Here is a 15,460-nt window from a genome sequence, read left to right on the forward strand (position 1 = left end):
TATAATAGTTTCACCTACGTGCATTTAGAATTTGTCATAGCAACCACAACTCCATTTCTGTTTCCAGTGCCCACACAAGCAGATATTAAATTATGACCGCTGTTCTAAAATAACTGAGGTAATAAAATATTATGAACTACGTTTTGTTTCCATCCGGGTATTTAGAACTGTTGAAGACTTCAAATTGGTCAGATCATGCGCAGTTTCAGATCTTTGTTTAACAGAGTTATTAGTAAACTTTTAATTTCACTTTAAGTTCTGAATTCATTTGTTTGAGAGTCATAAGAAAACGGTAAGTAAAATATTGCCACTTGTAAACTTTCCTAATGCTATTATTGCACGGTGAAGTAAAATGACTAATTATTTCTCCAGTGTTTTCCAAGTTATTCATTGATGCCAGATTTAAGGGCAGCAAGGACGCTGTTGCTCCACTGGCGCAGCAGGACCACTTAAAAATGCGAATCACTGTCCAAGATGTAATAGGCTGTGATTGCAGTATTTTTGTCTTATCTTGAACAGGTATTTAGAATAAGAAGTACAGGGTTAGAAATAGGAGAACTATAAAAACTGACCTTCTTTGTATCACTAGAAAAGTAACTAGTTTTGTTTTGTTTTTTTTCTTTTTAAGAAATGCATTCCTCACGCGCGCACGCAGAATACGAATTTTCAAACAACTTTCCTTTGTCCCTCAAGTACAGAAATAGTAAAGGAGGGTGGCAGGAAAGATCAATTGGAGTAACTAGATCTGATGGATGTGGCTAACCGAGATGCATCCACTTTAATATATTAAACTTTCGTTTCGCTGTCGCTTCGTAAATCATACGGCTACTGATGAACAAAAACATTTAAGCGGTCATGATAGGTGAAGAATTGAAGCCTTCTTCCCCATCAATTGATTTCAGATAACTTTCTTGAATTCCTGCCAAGATAATAGGCTCGTCTCGCATTCATCGGAGTCGAGGATGCAAACTGGATTGTGCGATCGCAAGAAGAGCTAAAAACGAAAAACAATATAATGCAAAAAATCGATGAGACAATATTAGAACTCCAGCGACATCTATGTCAGTTAACACGTCATAAATGGACAGGATCTTTTCGTTTTATGGGATCACTTAACAGACGTGTCTGAATGAAGTCCAACTATAAATCTCAACTGCACATTCCTAGAAGTCGCTGCTCCTATTTTTGGCGACTTGTCAGAAATGAATTGTTCGTTGCAAAGTACTGATCACCAAGGAAATCACGTGACACCAGCCAGTTAACAATGTTGCACGAGTAAGAGAGCGCGAACAAATACACTTTGACACCTCTTTCGTCAGCTCATTTAGATCGCGGCTGTTTTGCGCGCATTTTATAACCGCGCTCAAGCAGCCATTTAATAGACTTCGGGCATGTTTATGAGCTGTTGAAAATTTTACTACTGGGGGACTTGTTTTTGATGGCGCAATGAAAACACCCCCATAAAGCTTTAATATTTAGTTACTGAGTAGATTAGGTTACGGCTTTCATTACTAGTTTCAACTGGCAGCAGCTTGAATGAACCCTAAATTTCGGTGAGATCACTTGATATTCTGCCTCGCGACTGCACTCTTTCGAATAATAAACTTCCGTAATTTGTTTTATCGCTGGAATGTTATAAGCGATTAAAGCCTTTTATCATAACGCACCGAGATTCACATAATGTCTGAGCAACCAAATATAATTCTCGAAAAAAAAATGATAAAATAAATCTGCTGTAATACTAAGCTATTACATAAGATAACAGAACTGAGATAACTCCAAACATTCAGAATGGGTAACATTCCTTTTGTGTACGCTGAAATTCAAGTGTAAAACCGGAAAATTTTTGCAATATTCAGTGAATAATATAATCATAATAATAATATTATTATTACAAGGTACTCAGAATAATAATTGTTTTAGGTTTTTTAGGTTTATGTGGTGAAATATCACATTTTTGCATTCATCTTGATGTTAAAAAAAAAAGAATCATTCCGAAGAATATTATGGATGCCATCTCTAGGCCAGGGAGAAAACTGTTACATTTTCCGTACTTATCATAATATAATAATAATAAAAGGAAATCTACAAATAAAACGTAAACGCCATCTAACAGTCAAGCTGTGAACTATAATTTACAAAAAAAAAAAAAAGAAAAAGAAAAGAAAAGAAATCGCTTCGGACAGTTATATCCTTAAGTAACTGAATATTGATATAAGTAAAATATTTGAAATATTTGCACAATGTTCCATGTATTTGGCAGCTTTGGGGAGTGGGGGGAGTTGGCTTCTGAGAAATATTCATGTCTATTCTTGGAACATTACGGTTTTTATATTGTTTGATATGTTAAAAAAAAAAAAAAAAAAAAAAAAGAATCATTCCGAAGAATATTATGGATGCCATCTCTAGGCCAGGAAGAAAACTGTTACATTTTCCGTACTTATCATAATATAATAATAATAAAAGGAAATCTACAAACAAAACGTAAATGCCATCTACCAGTCAAGCTGTGAACTATAATTAAAAAAAAAAAAAAAAGAAAAAGAAAAGAAAAGAAATCGCTTCGGACAGTTATATCCTTAAGTAACTGAATATTGATATAAGTAAAATATTTGAAATATTTGCACAATGTTCCATGTATTTGGCAGCTTTGGGGAGTGGGGGGAGTTGGCTTCTGAGAAATATTCATGTCTATTCTTGGAACATTACGGTTTTTATATTGTTTGATATGTTAAAAAAAAAAAAAAAAAAAAAAAAGAATCATTCCGAAGAATATTATGGATGCCATCTCTAGGCCAGGAAGAAAACTGTTACATTTTCCGTACTTATCATAATATAATAATAATAAAAGGAAATCTACAAACAAAACGTAAATGCCATCTACCAGTCAAGCTGTGAACTATAATTAAAAAAAAAAAAAAAAAGAAAAAGAAAAGAAAAGAAATCGCTTCGGACAGTTATATCCTTAAGTAACTGAATATTGATATAAGTAAAATATTTGAAATATTTGCACAATGTTCCATGTATTTGGCAGCTTTGGGGAGTGGGGGGAGTTGGCTTCTGAGAAATATTCATGTCTATTCTTGGAACATTACGGTTTTTATATTGTTTGATATGTTAAAAAAAAAAAAAAAAGAATCATTCCGAAGAATATTATGGATGCCATCTCTAGGCCAGGAAGAAAACTGTTACATTTTCCGTACTTATCATAATATAATAATAATAAAAGGAAATCTACAAACAAAACGTAAATGCCATCTACCAGTCATGCTGTGAACTATAATTAAAAAAAAAAAAAAAAGAAAAAGAAAAGAAAAGAAATCGCTTCGGACAGTTATATCCTTAAGTAACTGAATATTGATATAAGTAAAATATTTGAAATATTTGCACAATGTTCCATGTATTTGGCAGCTTTGGGGAGTGGGGGGAGTTGGCTTCTGAGAAATATTCATGTCTATTCTTGGAACATTACGGTTTTTATATTGTTTGATATGTTAAAAAAAAAAAAAAAAAAAAAAAGAATCATTCCGAAGAATATTATGGATGCCATCTCTAGGCCAGGAAGAAAACTGTTACATTTTCCGTACTTATCATAATATAATAATAATAAAAGGAAATCTACAAACAAAACGTAAATGCCATCTACCAGTCAAGCTGTGAACTATAATTAAAAAAAAAAAAAAAAGAAAAAGAAAAGAAAAGAAATCGCTTCGGACAGTTATATCCTTAAGTAACTGAATATTGATATAAGTAAAATATTTGAAACCTTTGCACAATGTTCCATGTATTTGCCAGCTTTGGGGAGTGGGGGGAGTTGGCTTCTGAGAAATATATTATTCATGTCTATTCTTGGAACATTACGGTTTTTATATTGTTTGATATAAATATCGAGTTCTGTCCTTTTTAAAAGCAAGAAAGATTTATGAAATAAACAGTTATTCACTCACCCCCCCCTCCATTACAAAAATAAAAAATAACTGTGTGTGTGTGTGTGTGTGTGTGTGTGTGTGTTTCGGTCTCTCATTCCGACACGTTTCAAGGCTTCGTGGCTTAGCAATGAATAAAAAGGAAAATCTCCTGAACTCATCCTAAGTCATACGAAATACTAAGTCAAACATGCGTTAATGCAAGAGGAATAAGTCTTGATTGGTTAAAAGAACATTCGCACTTCGAGCACCGAAAGGATTAAATGCGCGTTGATTTCGTTTGTTTATTGGACGTTTCTTGATGTTTGTAACATTGCTTGAGGGGGGCCCTGTTTCTTATCATCGGCGAAAAACGCAAGTGCGCGATGGAAACTCGTGAGACATTCCACGATCAATACACCAGTGTATTGATTGTCTCGATCACCAACTGGCAAACTTAGTCAGTCTATGAAGTTCGCCATTTGGTGATCAGTTGCAGTGTTTGGCTCAAGAGTTGCTGGTGCAGCGAGTCATTGACACTCAAGAACAATTTTTCAGACCAGTTTTGAAGACTCCCCTGATTGTTTGCAGACTTCGCGTGATTCCTAAAATTGAACACAATATACTAATGCTTCATAAAGAGGGCACATTTCGACACGTAAATGCGTCACATTCGCGTTAATAGCCCGGGGTGTGCTTTCGAAATTCATACACCTTTGAGCCCTTCGAAAAGATGTAAAGAGGGCGCAGCGGGTCAAATTCTTAGCTTTCTAATATTTTTAAACCGCTGTGAAGGCTGGGCCCGGTGAACTAAAATTTTGAGCTCACTCAGCACCTAGCGTCTGTGATTGATTATTGTGTCAACCAATTCAATTCAACGTTGTCATTTGTCATGACTTTCCGTTTTTGTTTACTGAGTTTCATTCTGTTGGCGTGTGTGAATTGTGAACTGACGCGGTAGGCAAGTTTTTATATATAATATAAACAAGTTTGTAATATATAATTTTCCATAGATTTATAATTTTTCCCCATATTTGCAATGGAAAACAGTGTTGACGATCTATTGAATGTCCCGTTTTCTGCCAGAACGTTTGCGGATTGTACGACTGTAGTTGAAGGAGGTAAACCTCGTCCTCCTCTCCCATATTTACAGAGCATGCACAAAGATCTAAAACTGAGTATATGAGACACTTCTCTGTTTCACAATATAGTACAGTAGATTATTTTCCAGAGAGAGAGAGAGAGAGGCGTTTGGAATAAGCATGGATATTCTGACCTTTAACCACTTAACAGCAGCAGTGCAAAAACATGAGGCTTCCAATCATATGTTCAATCATTTTTAAATCTCCAGATGTTTGGAAAACAAAGAATTGACATTCTCATCAAAAAACAAAGAAAGATTCAAGTTATTCGTCATAATGAACAGGTAAAGAAAAATAGAGACATTTTAAAAAAGATTAATTGATACTGTATGCTATTTGGCTAAGCAAGGGCTTCCTTTCAGAGGTCATGATGAATCTGAAGATTCGGCTAATCGAGGAAATGTGCTCCGTGAGTATGATCTTCTTTTAGACAGTAATTTAAAGGATTCGACTGCATTTCAAGGAACTTCTTCCACAGTACAAAATGATATTATTAGCGCTATATCTGATGTGATTAAAGATGCTATAAAAAAAGAAATTGCTGACTCTACATTTCTGGCCATTATTTTGGATGAAACATCTGAAGTTATGTCAAAAGCGCAGCTATCCTGTTTTCCGTTTTGTCCGTAATGGGCAAATACACGAAAGGTTCATCGGATTTACAGACGTAAGTGATGATAGAACGTCTAGTGGTCTTTTTAAACATGTCGTAAACATAGTTGAGGAATTTAATATCAAGGACAAGTTAGTTGAGCAAACTTATGATGGTGCCTGTGTAATGAGTGGGCATATTAATGGGTTACAGAGGAAAGTTATTGAGGCATATCCTTTAGCAATATTTACACATTGCTATGCCCACGTTTTAGATTTAGTTCTGAAGCAAAGCCTCTCGAATATCAAGGAATGTAGATTGTTTTCCCATACTATCAGTGCATTGGCGGCATATTTTTTCTAAATCGTCGAAAAGAATAAATGCTTTGCAAGATTTTGTTGCTAAAAAATTACCTTCCGTCTCACTAACCAGGTGGAACTTTACTTCTTGTTTAACGAGCACAGTAAAAAGTCTCAGAAATCAACTCATTGAATTTTTTGAACACATCATGGAGAATTCTGTGGAATGGGACGTGAATGCTGTAATCAAAGCTCGTTTCTTGCAAGATTTTCAAACAATTTTGTTGCTGGATATTTTTTCTGTTTTATTTGGCTATACTGATGTCTTGAATAATATACTGCAAACTTCGTCCTATGGTATATTGTACTGTTTTAAAACCGTGCATGAATATATGAAGCAGCTTAGGAATGACAGGGAGCATGGATTTGATGATATTTGGGTTTCTGTATCAAAGGAGGAGCATGCAGTTGATGAGTCGAGACCTAAGAGACGAAAAGGACCGGAAGAGACGGAGAAGAGCATGTGCCTTCGATTATACCAGGAAATAGTAGACTGCATGTGCCTGGAGATGGAAGAAAGATACTCCACACTTTCGAAACTTGAAATTTTTCAACTCCTTTGTAGTGAAAGATATGGTCAGTATGCGAAGGCGTTTCCTGGTAGTATTTTAGAAAACTTAAGGGATTTCTATGGACCAGTTTTTGACTACATTCGCTTGAAAAATGAACTAAAAGTACTATTTTCTTCTGAAGAATTTGCCAGGAAACCAGTGCATCACCTATTAAAATTCATGCAAGAAAATCATCTTTAAGTTGCATTCAATGAAATTTATGTTAGCAGAAGTTATCACGTCAATTCCGAGCTCTACTGCTACAGTCGAGCGTTGTTTTTCGGCTATGAAGAGAGTACGTACGTGTTATAGAGGAACACAAAACACTGGAAAGGCTGTGCGGTCTAAGCTTGATCGCTATTGAAAATACATTGATGATGGAACTGAAAGAAAAACCTTCATTTACGATGATATGCTAACGCAATTCCTAAAGAAAAACAGAAGATTGGAACTTGAGTATAAATAAAGTAAGTAAAAGAGTGGTTTCAGCCTTTCTTTGATTCAGTCCGGAAAAATAATAATTTCCCAAGTGATTACTTTTTCCGATTTCTATGTGCATTCATTCTACTTGGCTGAATTTAAAAATCGTATCAAAATTCACATTATGCGTGTCTCACTCTAGTATGTGCCAATGAATTCTTGTCACAGAAAACGGCTCATTTGACCTTTATGCTTTCCATGTTTAAAATTATGTTAACAGGTTGTCACATTCGCACCTGGGTGTCTCCGTTCCTTTATTCCCAGAGAGGTGCTAGCTTTTAGCGATGTATGCCGTTTCCGCGTCGAGCGATCGCACTTTCACAGAGTTTATATAGCATGTTAGTCCAACTTCCGTGGTTTTATTTCTAAAATTAATATTTGTTAAGTGTCTGGATGATATCGAATATCTCAAATGCAATTCGTGCTGATTTCAAGTTAATGTATATTCATTTTGCTTTTCATAAATCGAGTGCTTTCTGTATTCAATGGCTGCGTTATAAACAGCTGCTACACATATTTCTGGAACTGAAAATTTGAAAGCAGATGTTAGGACAAGTTAGGTGTTTAGGACTAAAATAAATCTGAACTGTTCGCATGCGTGAAGCATAGCCTGCTGGAGCGGAGTGGTTTTCCATTAAGGGGTCCTTGCAGTTGTCTTATGCTAATAGTGCCTAAATATAATACAGAGATGTTAAGTATCTGTTTTTCTGTATTTGGTAATAAACAAAGCTAATGTTTTTCTTGTAAAGTTTTTTAATAATATAGGGATGTTTTTATTCTAGTCTTCTGAAGCAGACAGTAAAAATGTATCTATTCCTGAATAAAAAAAGAATACACTTCTTTGTATTATATAAGTTGTTGATCTATAACAAAATTCCAGCATATGTGCGTTTGATAAGACAGAAGAACGCTGACACTAAAAAAAAAAAACTAATGAATGTAGGATTCCGAAAGTGTGGATAATGATCGGATATTATGTATTCTATTATTGCATGAGTCTCAGTAAACAAAAGAAAATTCTTAGAAAACGCAGCGAAATATACATAAACCGGAGAAATACACGTAACATGCACAACAAATTTTACGAGATGATTTGCTGCTCCATCAAACCACATGTATTCCTGCCAAGCCTAAATGAATCACCCCGATCACCCATTAATAGTTCATTGGATTAGCCTCTCCTTACAGTTTTTAACTGAACTACTAAATGTATTAGCGGTTTATTATTGGTTAGTTATTTATACTTTGCAAACAAATCTTTTTCCCTCTCCTCGTAACTTTTTTTAAATTATTTAATTTTCTTATTTTAATTCATTTTTCACTTATTCATGTTTAGACTTTATAGCAGCGTTTCCCAAACGTTTCCGACGACGAAACACTTCACAAATCCTGAAAATTTCACGGAACACCTTGGTTATTTAATAATGCATTAATTAATTGTTAATTTAGCTGATTTTTATCATAATTAATAATTAATCATTAATTAATAATTAATCATTAATTAATAATTAATCATTAATTAATAATTAATCATTAATTAATAATTAATCATTAATTAGTAATTAATTAAACATCAATTAAACATAAACATCATTAAATTAATTTGTGCTGATTTTCATTGACATACCTCATTCTGATCACCAAAAATTTATAATATAAGTACTTACGAGTGAATGCAGAGTTTTTCCCCTGTGTGCTGGTAGTTTTCCCCTCCTTTTGTACATCCTGGAGATCGCTTTGTAGGCTGGAGGAGTAATGAATCACTATCCGATGCATCACAAGCACCTTCAATAAGAGGTTTCTTAATACCAAAATTAAACAAAGTCCCTTGTCTCTTATTCATATTAAAATTTAAATCGGCAGGCCTATTACTTTTAAAAAATCACGGCACTGCGGTTTCGAAAGAAGCAGTTTTTCCCTACAATACGAACTTACGAAGAAAGTATTGAGTGTTACTAGATTTGAGAACCGGATACAGACTACCTTCATCTTCAATTTCGGTGGAAAAATTTTCTTTATACTTCCTTGCTGCTTGGTCACTGACATTTGCAACACAGATGTTATTCCTTTAGTTTTTGAGAACAGAGGATACGCCACCCATTGTTGTAATCGGCTTGCAGGCAGTTTTTATGATCGGTCATAAACTGCGGTATTCTCTTTCCTTCGATTGTTGAAAGATTTCGATGTCTGAAAATTAACGATAATTCATGAATACTTCCACGTTTAAAAAAAAATACACGGCTTGGTCACTAACATTTGCTACACAGATGTTATTAGGCGTTCTGTTTTTCGACATATTCAAATATTATTATCCTCAGAATACTTCCACTATAAAATATTTATTCATGAAAAATGCATAGAAAACTAAAATGACAAATTCCAGGAGAACTTCTCGCTGAACACTTCCGCGGAACACAGTTTGGGGAACCCTGCTTTATAGGATCACATGCTGTTCACTCTACTCAGCAAATTATAGGACAGTGCTTCCCAAACTTATGGATGTAAAGGTCCCTTTAAAAAAATTAAAATATTTCACGGGCCACATCGCCCGCACCTGTGTACACTAGCAATGAAACATTAATTTAAAGAGCGAAAAACTTGGCCATTTTAAATGAGTGCAAGATTTTGCGTTCGTAAGCTTTTTTTTTTTTTTTTTTTGTTGTGCTTCTTATCCTTTGAAATTAAACTTATATGAATAAGCATACATTTACTAATATTCATTAAGCGGCGAAATACGCAGGAAGCAAAATTTGTGAACCAACCCAATGTGTGATTTTTTCCATTGAATTATAAAAAATAACAAAACTTAAATAATAAAAATTAATACGTTTCTTTTAAGATAAAAAAATCTACTTAGTCTTAAAGCATTTTAAATTTGTTTTCATCATTTCATGGCCCCCTCAACAAAACTAATACCCCCCACCCCCACCCCCCACCCAAGGAGGCCGCGGCCCACAGGTTGGGAAGGCAGTTATAGGACGCAAATGTTAATTGTTAATAATTCGTGTGCCATTAATGAAAGTATTTCTATTCCCACTTATTCTTTTCTTTCATTTCCCATTCTCACATGTCTTATAAATGATGGTTTTCACCTTTGAGTAATTGAAATAGACCAATCAAATAAAGCTTCCTCCTTCATTGTTGTTTTCTAATAAATCCTAAAACAAACAGATTGTTCCTCCACTCTACGCAGATCTGGTTACAATTAATCGATAAATTAAAGTATTCAAAGTTATCCTGCAATTAATTGCATTGAACCAATTAGTTCAATGCAATCAATAAAAATGCAAAAACACGGTCAAATTCGCATAAATTTTGTAGCGCAGGTTGCATAACCCACATGACAGCACACCCGACCTAAATGGGCACGCCACGCCACTGATATACACACGAGCCATTAATCGCATACTTCATCGTCTGTCAGACCGTACCAAATCTCGCACTCTGTTCACATTTGCGTCCGTCATTTTTGTTTTTGGCTGCCCACTTCTGGGGTCATCGTTCACATCTTCTCGCCCACTTTGGAATCTCTTATGCCACTCAAAGACACTTGATTTTTCAGAGCATCCCCACCATATGCCACTTTCAGCAGCTCCAAACTTTCACACACAACTTGATGTTAACACGCCACTCCAAATTTCGATTTTTTATGCGAAAGTTTACACGCAGATTTTTTTTTAATAGCCAACTAGCTGTCGGCTTGAGGCTTACACACCCATTAGTTAAAACATGTACAAAAAGGATTACTCACGTAACTCCAACCAAATCACCACACGGGTGACACCACGTGGCAGTTCCGGGAATTAAATTGGCATATCTCGTTTATATATAATGTTATTAATGCTTAGAACATCGAGGTGAACGGAAACAGTACTTTTGCTAGTACATTCGCTTATAAAAGCAAATTTTTAATATTGCTTTAAGTCTTTCTCTTTCTCACTCTCTTCCTTCATCAACAAGATATGTTCCCTTCGGTGTTCCTCCCCTCTACGAGCTCATCAGACCCAATAATCGTAGGTCGTAGTTAACATAAGCTTAGAGAGGCGGTAGTAGGACAACTGGGGCGTGGGGAGGTAGATAACTGTTTTATCGAGATAAATCATGTGACCAATTAAATATTTTTGTCTCTTTCACAATCAGTGGCATCTTGTTGCCGATTGTGTACAAAACTATTGCCAATTGTACGTTGTGCATCGATATCGCAATGAAACAGAAAATCACTCCATGGGCATGGATGTTTGTGATTGTCTGTGAAAATAGTGATGGTGGTGGGCGGTTGATGGCGCTGGTGTTGATCATGAAAGTAGTTGTGGTTAGTGGAGTGGTGGAGACGGAGAGTTGCGAAGCGGGTGCCCTCCCTCGATGAGTGTTCGGACTCCCTGGAGGTGTTATATAATAATAATATCTCGTACACATCTTAAGGATATATGTCAGGAATTTCGATAATTATTAGTATTTTTCTAAGTTATTGCTATCTTTATTATTGTCAAGATTAAGTTTGTCTGTTTGTTTGTTTGTCTCCTCTTATTGCTTTTTTATAGTAGTACATAATATAATAAATCAGTTTCGTTCTTCACACAATTTTTTTTATTTAATTATTATTACTGTGTGTGTGTGAGAGAGAGAGAGAGAGAGAGACTTCCACTCACGAAAAGTTGTAAATCTGCAGTCCAGTATCCAATCTATAACCAGTCTGTCTGTTTTGCGTTTCCGTAGACCTGCACCGTACCGTGTAGGCAGTTGAAACAAAATCCGACATAATTGGTTGATTATCTTCGTAGTCTTTTAGGTCGGTAGATATCTGACAGCAACGTTGGAACCCACTGAGCTACGGAGGCTCGATCCACAATACTAATAGCAACGTGGATTGATTATGGATTGGATAATCCAGAAATCCTACTGTAGAGAGTGCACGTGAATTTTTTTCAATCCATTCCAGGTCTCCAGTAAGCAGAGCGGTGTCTCAGATGACGAAACTCATCTACCTACCTAATGACATTCACAAAATACACATGGGGGAGGGGAATTCGAATCCACAACCTGTTGGCTAAGAGAGCGGACACACTACCCACTGAGATAACTGAACTGCGTGTCTTGCACTCAATAGCAATGATGTACTTGGATTGGAAATATTTGGTTTCGATTCCCATTGTATTGCAAAGGGAAACATCATAAGGAATTCTTAAGATGATGGATTAAGATCAATTAGCAGTTTCATTGCGAGGTGATCGAGTTTCAGTTTTGCGCTTACTGGCTCAGCTTTCAAACGTGGATTGCGCTCGTGTCTATTTCGTTATTTTCGGGGTGAAATACTGTGGACGACAGCGCGACAATGTTGCTCCTAATCAACAAGTTTTGATGGGTTTATACCAATGCCTGCTGAAAATTGCATTACTTGGTAGAGCTAAACTTCATCGAAAGACGGACTTCGAATAGCAAAATACAGTCCAAGTAGAAAGCGGACATTTCGAATTATTACAAGAGCTTTACTGGTGTTAATTTCATTAACAACGAAGTAGTTTAGTTTTCTTTCTTAAATTTTATTAAATAAATAATCTTATTATTTAATAAAATTAATCTAAAACACCAAGTAAATATTCAGGTAATTATGTATCTGCTGTTACGTTTTTTTTTCGCTCTGTGTATATTAGTAAAAAAAAAAAATGCACTTGTAGTTTAGTTATCATTATATGATATGTGAAGCACGTATTTTAAAGGATGCACCAAGTATTTTGGAGATAATTATTAGTGGAAAAATATGGAGAAATCATTCGTACTGAAAACATTGCACATCTTTCCACATATCCTCTTCGGTGAGTCACCATCTGCATTAAAATTCAAGATGTAAGTTGGTAACAATTTCTTCCGTAAGAGGGCGACACGAACAACAGCAGAACATGGATTTCAAAACACTGGCATAGCGCATATAGTCGTAAGTCAAAATGTCGTTTATATATTTGAATTCAAAAGAGAAAAAAAAATCTTTTGAAGTAAAAATAAATAAACCCTGGAGCAATTAAAAAATTCAAAGCTTGAAAAACAAAAAGATAATCGTTTCAAATGAAATATAAAATTAGATACAGATGCCTTACACAAGAAGATTCCATAGATCGCTACTAGTGGCAAGTGGTACTGGTGATGGTAATCCATTACACCACCACCAGTGTGATTTATCATTTACAATACTACATTGGAGCGTACCTAGGAATTCCTGAGCAGTATCTCTTGTCCCCTGCTGGCAGAATCATGTGTTAAGGTTCAAGTTTGCTTTTTATAATAAATAGGTAGTTATATCTTATAATTAGATATATCTAATTATTATTAATTTATTAATTAGAATTAATAATTACATTTTTAAAATTATTTTTTAGATTAATTAAATAATTAATTTTTTCCCATTTTTAAAAATATATTAGGCTTTTTCTTATCATGCAATTTATTTCTTTTTTTTTTATTTCATTTTTTTCTTATACATACAATTTATTTCTTTTGATATTACATCAAATTCTTTCTCTTTACACATACATTGGGAATATATGTACTATTAAAAAATGTCAAAACATACGGGATGGATTTATTACTTGAACAACTTATACTTGATATACCTTAAGGTGTATACTTTTTAAAAATGTTCATCATTATTCATTCTTAACAAATGAATTTTTAGTCTGATAACCGAAAATAGACTTGAGAAGAATAATGGTATTGAATGAAAATTTAATATACGGAATTTCCTCTTCATTGCCTATCACAGGTTCTGACATCCATGTGTCAACTATGTATAATAACAACTCTGATACTTATTTGAATGCTTTTATCCTCACACCACAACAAAGCGTATCGCTGACCAGTTTATCAACAGGTAATGTCCCTTCCTGAAATCGTGTATTTTCCGGTTTTGAGGGTTCCGTCTTGTTTGAAACTAGCATCAGATTATTATTATTATTATTATTATTATTATTATTATTATTATTATTATTATTTGTCACCTCCAGGGAGTCCAAAGACTCATCGAGGGAGGGCATCTACTCTGCAACTCTGCTTCCATTTGAGTTATTAAATTCATGTGTTTCGATTCGCGAAGATCCTGACCCATACATTACATCTGTTAACCCTATCTTATCAAGAATGACAGTAGTTGTGAGTGGCGGGAGGAGGGGCGAGGAATAGACGGTAGTCATTCTCCGTGTTTATTGTTTCTGTAATACATCATTCTGGTGTGTGTAACACGCTGTAAAAACAAACAGAAAATGAAAAACATGTCAGTAAAATAGAGTCGTTTCACGCTCGGAAGACTAGATCATAAACCATTGATTCATTTTTATTGTTGACAACAGAGCAACAAGTGAGAGAAAGAAAGAGAGAGAGAGAGTTTGCCAACAAGGAAAGAACTCTTTAGTCATTTGTATGAGCAAGTTTTGGTGATAAAACATTTCTCCACTTTATTTCATCAGAATTCTTGGATCTCCAATATTATTAAAGCAGTCTCTTATATTTATTCACAGTTCTTCGTAAAGAATGTCATAAGCACTCATCGGATTTGTGGAAACAGCTCAGTTTGAAGAATGACCCTGACTTCACAGCGGAAAGACTTTGTTTCAAATTCTGTCTTGTGGAATGTGACGATCGTGTAAGGGCTTTTGCGAAACACAAAACCGACTAAAACACGAAGTTATTGGATAGAATTTACTCGCTTCATAGCCTTAGTTGATTCTGTTATTTTAAAAATAACACAAACATTATGAAAACAAAGCATTTTTCTGTTTGAATGCAGAGGAGAAAAAATATCTTTTTTGTATGCAAACGTTATGAGTTACAATTCAAAAAGAGAATTATAATTAAAACGATTGTTTTAGAAAGGATTTTACGACCAAAATCATGATCAAGAATAAACGTTCTAAAAATTTTTTAAATGAAAAAAAGAATAATTAAATTCCTAATGTCATAATCGATGTTCTAAGACTTTTTAGTATAAATGCTGCTAGTCAGAACTTACTTTAAATTGAAAAAAAATTAAATTTAATATTAAAAAGTTATTAATTATGAAAAACGTTAAAAATGTTATATAAAAACTTGTCATCTTTATTAATTAATAAAATTTCTTGATGATAATTCTTTCTTTCTAATTTTCTTTTTCGAAAAAAGTAAGTTACCTACTATACTTAATATTTTAAATTATCTGATTAATTGTAGTAGCAAAATTTTTCAAGTCGATCGCAAACAAATGTATCGGTGTTTTCTATTAATATTCAGGTTCAATAATGTTTTTAAAAAATGAGGAATTATTTAAAAAACAAAATCAGTAGGCAGAAATGCTGGAAATCCGAATTTCGAATGTACTATATATAGGTTTGCGAAAAAACCTTCAAAGATGGCAGTTACATTAAAAAATGATACAGCTCATGGAAGATAATTAAATTGCCATCAGAAA

At 34.3% G+C, this 15,460-nt stretch overlaps 1 protein-coding gene across 1 annotated transcript in view; it reads left to right on the top strand.

Moving 5' to 3' along the window:
- The window catches only part of LOC150105438 (uncharacterized), a 458,416-nt gene that overhangs the window by 21,032 nt on the left and 421,924 nt on the right, over positions 1–15,460 (top strand). The window lies entirely within an intron of this gene.

This window comes from Typopeltis vanoorti, chromosome 6 (assembly GCF_054136105.1).
Source record: "Typopeltis vanoorti isolate ZY-2024b chromosome 6, IOZ_Tvanoo_1.0, whole genome shotgun sequence".
Classification (NCBI taxonomy): Eukaryota; Metazoa; Arthropoda; class Arachnida; order Uropygi; family Thelyphonidae; genus Typopeltis; species Typopeltis vanoorti.